This window comes from Astatotilapia calliptera, chromosome 5 (assembly GCF_964374335.1).
Source record: "Astatotilapia calliptera chromosome 5, fAstCal68.1, whole genome shotgun sequence".
In the NCBI taxonomy this organism is placed as follows: Eukaryota; Metazoa; Chordata; class Actinopteri; order Cichliformes; family Cichlidae; genus Astatotilapia; species Astatotilapia calliptera.
The window spans coordinates 13478037-13486479 of NC_137426.1; the positions used below are offsets into that span (position 1 = coordinate 13478037).

Below are 8443 nucleotides of genomic sequence, written 5' to 3' on the forward strand. Positions count from 1 at the left end.
GTTTCCTTGAATACAGCGTAGAGGAACATGCTTGAGGCTTCAGAGGTTAAGAAAAGTGCAGAATATAGTGATATAAGATTGTTAAGCTTGTGTGTGATTTTAGTGTCTTTTTTTTCCATGGGATTTCTCTCTACCCTCCCCATCTAATGCCTGTTTCCCTCATGCACCCTTTCTCTCTTTGTTTACAACACAATCTTTTCTCGACAGAGGACATTTTTAATAGTCTACTGCGTCTAGCCTCAAACAGAAGTGGGGGAGTAGGGGGTGGGCGAGCGAGCGAGCGAGCAAGGAAAAGATGAGTGTAGACAGAGGGAAGAGAGACAGGGAAGCAAAGGTGGGGGGCAGAGAGAAAGACAGACCGAGGGTGAGATAATGAGATAGAAAAAGGATGAGAGAGGGAGAGAGGTGGATTTGTTATTCTTGCAGGGTGTTGCACAGAGACACAGACAGACATTACCTCACACAGCTGCGGCAGTGAGAAGAGAGGGTGACACTGTGTGTGTGCAGCCAGACGGGAATCTGTTTATAATATCCTGGAGCACAGATTTTAGTCAAATGTCAAGCTTTTATCGAATGTATTTTTCACAGAGCAGAAGAAAAAGATTATTCCAGTTTATTCAATATTGGTTTTATTTATATGGCTCTGCCCTTTTCATATCTATCAGTTATGATTGAAATTTTACCATTCTGCCCTCTTTAAAAACCAGAAGGGAGCATTTACCTACAAGGCTGATAAATCCTGACTTTGCGAGGACAATTTGTTTTGCATGCATAATAAGTGGCTGTTATAGTAATAGATTTTGAACTAATGAGTTTCGCCAAAAACTAAAATTAAAAGGGCAATAAAATGTAGTCAGAAAAAAGTAAATGATTCAATTATGCTATCACTTTAAAAAATCTTCAACTTTGTCCTTCTTTAACCAAATGGATTAGTCAAAATATGACTTCACGGTACACAACTTTCGTACCTGGAGGCTGGCTGGCCTGTACAGTCTTATGGATGCTCAAATCAGATGTTTTGGCTAAATTCTGGTTTTTTTATGAGCTTCTAACTGATACCATTTAGCTTTGGTTGGCCAATTGTAGTTTCAGCATCGCATAGGTGCACTACTGGTGTTGAAGAAACCAGTTTGAGACGATCTGAGGTTTGTAATAAAGCAGATTATCTTAGTGGAACCAGCCATCAGAAGAAGGTTATACTGAGGTCATAAACGGGTGGACATGGTCAGCAAAACAATGGCAGGCCGTGGAATTTGAAAGATGTTTGAGGAGTTTAAAGTATCTCCCATTTTTCTAATCTTCTATTGTCCAACTTTGGTAAGTGAAGGAAAATTATACCTGAATTATTTTTAGCTGACAGAAGCAACATCAGACACGGTCTAATGCTACTATAACTTATATGCTTGCAGGTCCTTGTCAGTGATTGGTTCTTGTGGACATGTGCCATGTGACTGTGCAAGCAAAGACACTCCCTCCGATCCCTCCCTCTGGCACACACATCTTGAAATGTTGACATGTACATGCTGGACAACAACACATTTCAGTGCTGTGCCATGGGAGGAGGAACACATCACCGTATTTACATAAAAAAAACCCATAGAACAATGCAGGCTTGAGATCTACAAAAAACGGACTTGAACCTTCAGATTTGATGACTCTAAAGGCATGATGACTTATACAAACAAAAGCAAAAAAAAAAGAACATGCCTTACATTGTGTAGGTCCCCTTTGTCCAACCAAACACCCCTGACTCATTAGGAAATGGACACGTTATTTTGAGCGTGTCCTCAGGTGTCTGGCAACAGAAAGTACAACCCACAGGAAGATTTGTGTCTTGTGGGTTGCGGGCTTGGTCATCCAAGAATAGGTCTCATTCTAACCCTTCTTGTGAATGCTTGATAATACTACAAAGTTTGAAGGCTGGGTTGATACCTCTGATTTTGTCCTCAAGCTAATCCTCAGAAGTTTTTGGATTGTAGCAGGGAACCTTGCCCTGCAGAGGCAGGCTGCAGCCACTGGCAAGTGCCATTGAGCACAGCCTACAACAATATTTAGATAGGTGGTGCATGCCAAAGTCAAACTTCATAAACACAGAACCCTGGTATCTCAGCAGAACATTGCATTGTATAAATATTACCACTATTGTTCACATCAGCCCTCTGAGGCTGGGTGCCATTGGCTGTTGGTAAAAAAAAGTTGTCAAAGCCACATCCACTCCCACCAGCATGGGTACATTTCTCTCACTAATACATGCCTATGGTACAGTATTGTTTGGTCTGTTTGCTCCATTGTTAGGTGATTGCTAGTCAAGCCATCACAATATGTCTTGAATAAAGACTGTGTTGCGGATTTAAAATAGATGTTATTGTTGTGTTATTAGCAGCATAAATGCTGCAAATAGCCAGTTGGTAGGTGGTTACTAGGCAGTATGATGACATAATATTAGCTGATATAGATGAGAACCTTCAGGGGCCTCAGATGAACCTGTGTGCCAAGTTTGATTGTCCTCCTACTAAGATTTTGTGTAATGTAATATTCACTGTTTTTGGCTTAGGCATCAACTTATTCTGCATTGTAAACTACAAGTTTGATGAACATGTAGATGACATAAGCTTAGTGGATTTTTTGTCTCAAACCATAATTGTGAGCTGTTATAGACTCCACTTCTCCCTCTAAATCTCAAACAATAATTTGATCATGGGCACGGATTTCTACCCAAAGATTTGTCAGAATTTCACCATTCATACAAATACTTTGATCAGCAGTGAACATGATGTGGATGACCTTCTTCTTATTAGCTTGCACTCAAGTATTCTGGACTCTATAGTCCCAGTCAGCTTTAGAAAATTGAAGCCCTTCACACTTCGTTGGTTGAATGAGGACTAAAGACATCAAAAGAATGAATGCAGAAATGGCTGAGAGAAAGTGGAAAAAGGAGAAAGTAAATGCTTTTGTCTCTGCTTTTAAGAACCTTATGTTCACCTACCAGCTGAAATTCAAGGAAGTGAGCAACACCTATCTTTCATGACTGATCATCAACCATGGTCACAATCCCGGAAGTTTTTAATTCAATAAAATCCATCACTGATACTCTTTAAGTTCTTTAATTTTAAGTGAGGCCCATCTCCATCCAGCTGTAAGGCCCATCTCCAAACTGCCATTTTTATCCCAAATTTTAGGGAAAAAAACCCCATGGCCGGCCACTCAGCCACAGTGGCCACTGACAATCACATCTTTGAAAAATTTCAGTCTGGGTTTTGCTCACATCATAGGACTGATACTGCTCTGGTCAAGGGCTCAAATTATCTGCTGCTCACTGCTGACTCTAAGCTGTTCATTGACTAAATTCTGCTTGATCTTAGCTCAGCTTTTGATATATAACAATAGCTTAATCAACTATTTAAAACCAGTGTTGGTGATATGGTGCTGGGATGGGTTTATCTTTCTAATAAGTCATTTTCTAAGGACTGGTGATGCCTCATCTTCTCATAGTCATCTTGCTTGTGTGGTCCCCCGGGATCTTTCTTACTTCTGAGACATGGTTCAGATTTTTATTGCTATGCAGGTGATACACAATTCTATGTTCCATTAAAACCTGGTACTGCTGATAATGCACACATTAGGTCTTGTCTGGAAGAAGTTCCGATCTGGATATCTAAAACTTTCATTAAACAGAATGACTCCAAAACTGAAAAACGTATCATTATTATCATTATTTTAGATTTTAAATTATTGTTTTTTAAATTCCACTGTATTTATGTTCGATTAAATATTTCCTAGTGGTTTCTTTTATTATTGTTTAGCACTTTGTATTGAAAAGTATACATACAAATAAAGTAAAAAGTATTTTGGTGTACTTTATCTCTGTTTGTCAAGGTGAAAAATAAATATAGTTCATTTATTCCTGCCTTGCTTTTGAGAGGCAGCAGTCATTACAGTCTTATCAGTCATATATTAGGAGAGTTTATGACAGACATTTGGATATTGATTTTCTACTAAGTACTTACTAGTAAGTAAGTTCTTCTCATTGTTAATCCAAAGTGCAAAAGAACGCAGTTTGGGTTTCTTTCATAAAGGTGTAATGCAACAAGACGGTACCACCTGTCAGAAAGCAGACACACCAATCAGCTTAATATTTATTAATGTTATGGATTTATATAGCAAGTACTAAACTATTGGACTGTCATGGACTGCAATGGCAGACCGTGGAGTTGCAGTGAGAAGGAGGCCCCAAAATGCAGGACTCTTACAATGAGCAGTAAATTTATTGAGAGTGAGGTGATGAAGAACAACTATATACAATCCCAGCACTGTGGCCCCCGTGGCAATTCTCCCAGAATCCCACACAGTGCGAGTGTCCATGAGTGTACAAGCTGAAAACAGCAACTCCAAAAACTCCAATTTCCGACCCGTGGCTCTGCTCCAAAGAAACACACTCCGCTCCCAACTCCTAGTGAACACACAAAACACAAAATGGTGACTAAGCAATCCCTTCCAAAGCGAGGTTTTCAAACTATAGCTATCAGTCAGTGTTGGGGAGTAACGGAATACATGTACCGCCGTTACGTATTTAAAATACAAAATGCGAGTAACTGTATTCCGTTACAGTTACCGTTTAAAAAGGTGGTATTCAGAATACAGTTACTATGCTGAAATAAAGGGCTTACATGGCAGTATTTTCCTGTATCATATGTTCAGCTATGCCCTCTCTATTTTTGGTTTCCACACCCCAAGCAAAACACGCATTAAAAGGCTCTAATGCCTGTGTCTCAATCCCGCGGCCCATGTCACCCCTACTTGCGGCCTGCATAATGATGTGAAGAAATATTTTTAAAAAGTTATTCACAAAAATTATTTAATATGAGTGTTACAGGCATAGTCCCAAAGAATGTAGCCTCATGGGCAGTGTAGTCTGTGCTGCAGGGAGAATGGACTGCCATACCCGTTATGTGTCTGTGAGCGCCAGGGAGGAAGAGAGTCGAAAAGTAAGAGATGTCACTGAGCAGAAGTGGGAGATGGAAGCATGTAAATATAATAATAACCACTGCAGCCAAAAAGAATATCTGACGAGTCCAGTTGTAAGTAAGCTATTAAGACTCGACTGTACACTGTGTTCATGTTTTCCTCCGAAACAATAAGTTCCGTTGGAGCAGCCTTTCAACGCCTCTCTCTGTCTCTCGCTAGCAAAGTTCACCCAGACAACAAAGTAAAGCTAGTTTTTGGCTACGAGCCCGACACGAACCCGACGTATTAGCCAGAGGTCCCTTTACTACAATTCGGACTTCGGAGCCGCGGACCTGTTTTCTATACGCGTGGAATAGTTTTCAATACGAGATCGCTGCAAAAAGTGCAGCCTTACCTAATGTCCACCCTACTGTTACTTATTTTATATTAAGATTTAAATCTAGTTGGTATTGGTATGGCAGGTATCCTTCGGTAATAGTAATAATTCACACAGCAATAGTACATTCATGTAGTTGTAAAAAGCATGATAATATAATAGGTAATCCAAAGTATTCCGAATATGTTACTCTTATTGAGTAACGTAACGGAATACGTTACAAAATACATTTTGGGGCATGTATTCTGTATTGTGTAATGGAATACATTTTAAAAGTAACTTTCCCAACACTGATCATGGTTGTACTGACGAGTTTGACTTTAGGAACTAGTGCTGACTGGAGCTCAGCCACACTCTTAAATGGGGCGCTCTTAACGAGGCCATCAGCTGGCAAGGGTGGCAGCTTCCAGCGCGCCGGGAACACTTCTGAGTCACAATCCCTCGGCGACCCAAAACATCCAGGAGTGCGAACGTAAATGACACACACAGGGAGAAAAAGGAGAGAGAACAACCAAAATACTGCACACGGAAAAATAAACATGAACATAGAAATACATGAGTTCTGGGTCCCTAGATCCAGGCCATGACATGGACTCAATACAATTTTTTATTTTTTATTTTATTTTATGATGCCCTATAGATGTCTTGTCCATTCATCCATCAATCCATATGTGTCTTAGTAAGAAGTAATTACTGAACTTTTTAGTGTACTTTATCTGACAGCTGCTCTTACTAGCTGCTTTAAAGATTTAAAATCCATAATATGTAATGTTAATGATACCTTGCCATTATAATATATTAAAAGCATGGTGATATAATAAAAATTACTTCACCACATTCAGCTGTAACAATAAAAAGGCATTTACATATTATTTCATGAGTCAAAAGAATCTAAAGGAGAAAAAAACAAAAACACTCAGTGATATTGGTGATGATTTTGCTGTTAGAATTTACACGTTACTAGTTTTCTCACTCATAGCAACAAGTTACCTTTTTAAAAAAAATTATCATTATTTTTCACTGTACCTGAAACAAAGTACCTGGAAATATTACTTACGTAAATGATATCAACCAATGCATGTAAAACACTTTAGCCATAACTATAAAACCTGACCTGAAATCCAGTTCCTACTGTGGTTTTAACCTTAAACCCTAATCCAAAACTAAACCCTTGTAGACGTCAACATTTATTCCCTTACGTTTTGTTCTCCAGTGGATATTTGATTCCCATAAAGGTAGAAGCCCAAGAATACACACACCCATAAACACACACACTTACACAAAATGCAGGCACGGAAGAGTGGGATTGCTCAAGCCTGCTGCTTTTCAGTACAGGGCTAAAGTCAGATTAGTGCTAGTCTGTCTGTCTGCTTTCACAGAGAAACACAGTTAATCCCTGTTTAATCCCACCTGCAATGGGATTGGCCACCGCCTAAGACTCTGACGGCTATTACCTCAAACACAGGCGTAAGACTGAGACTTCTGTACACCTGGGCCAAGAGACATAAGCAGATGTAGGGAAAGAGGGATGTAAAAATGTTTATCTTTGTCTTGGATATCCTTTGTTTGTCACATTTGCCAGTGATGCATGAATTTTTAAAGAAGCAAAGAAGCAAGAAGATAAGTTGACAGAAAATTGCAAAGTGAAGGATTTGGATGGGGTAAAGAAAAGACATAGGGAGCCCAAAAAAAAAAAAGAAAAGAAAAGAAAAGAAGGAGGCAACAGGAAAATTACTAGTATGCATTATATCTTTAATATAACAGTTTGAACTTTGACAGGGGATATTTACTTGTGCCCCTGTAGGTGGTACCTAATGAAGTCTTAATTGACCTCTTAAAACAGGTACAGAAGGGAAGGGATCCATTTATTTGTAATTATTCATACATTTGGAAGTGACATTTTTATACCTTTGAAAATGGCATTTATATAGCACTTTTCCTGTTCTATTGACCACTCTAGTCTTTATCTAATGTCTGCTGAGAACAAAGGCATACAGAACTTTATTACTGTGAGACAGCAGTACTAACCACTGCATTATTGTGGTGCTAATCAGAATGTGTTCAGGGAACGACCCAGTAAAACCCTTAAAATTAAGAATAACATTACTAGTTTTACTATTTTGGCCAAGCACAGTCACTTAATGTACCTTTCTAAGGACCACTTTATTACTGATATGTTGTACTGGATGTTGATTTTTATTAACTACACCTAGGAGTGTACATTCGTGTAATTTCACTTGTAAGGAGAGAAATGGACTGGCAGTCCATGGACAGCCCCTGCAGAGAGCATCTGCTGTCGATGGAGGCAGTATACAAAGTATGTGGTACAACCGGTCTGTGGGCTGTTTTTACTTGTGCTATTGGTGGTTGTTCAGTCAGCAGTGGAGAAAAGAAACTAAAACAAAGAAAGAACTGAAGTGAAACCAATTGTTAAAAACAATGACGATTGTTCAACGCAGTTACAGTCTGTGTTTTTCATACTGTATTTTTTTTTTTAATCTTTGATATTATTTTCATGGTTCTTTCATTCCTGGTTAACTCTGCTGTCACTCCCTTCCCTATTCTGACCCACTTGTAAACCAATCAGCATTAGATGACAAATGTCATCCATGTTCAGCAATGTGTAATTGGGATTTTGGAGAACTGCATGGAGGCTCGTTTGCAGAACGTGCAGGCAATATTTTAGCTTTCAATAAAAAAATTTATTGAGATGCTAGTTTAATGGCTCTCAACGTTTTCCCCTCCAATAGTCCAATAAGCCATTTTACAGTTTAAAAACAAAAATGGAAAAACTATTTAATAAGTTGGTTCTAAGTTGGAACCACAAGCTTAAAGAAAACAGGAGTATTATTTTAGCTGTTAAGCTAATACCCATCCACATGATACATTATTGTTGTATGTGAACGATATGGAATCGTGTTTTTAGTGTAGAAAGTGTATAAATTGTGGTCACGGCATCTAGCCATCGCTACAAAAGAAGAGCAAGCATAAAGACAGTAACATCAGCAATACAGTTTATCACACAGTGTGTCTATTTATTTCCCAGGGACTGAAAAGAATATGAGATAATGTCATTCTGAGAAGGAGACAGATGTAAGAAAG

The 8443-nt window shown here is 38.8% G+C and overlaps 1 long non-coding RNA gene across 1 annotated transcript; it reads right to left on the minus strand.

The window, feature by feature from the left end:
* Window positions 1-4124: 4124 nt before the first annotated feature.
* On the minus strand, window positions 4125-7780 carry LOC145428866 (uncharacterized). Its single transcript, XR_013909200.1, has 2 exons — window positions 6541-7780; window positions 4125-4450 (listed from the first exon to the last, which is right to left on the minus strand). It is a non-coding gene; the product is annotated as an uncharacterized LOC145428866 (long non-coding RNA).
* Between the last annotated feature and the right edge of the window lie 663 nt (window positions 7781-8443).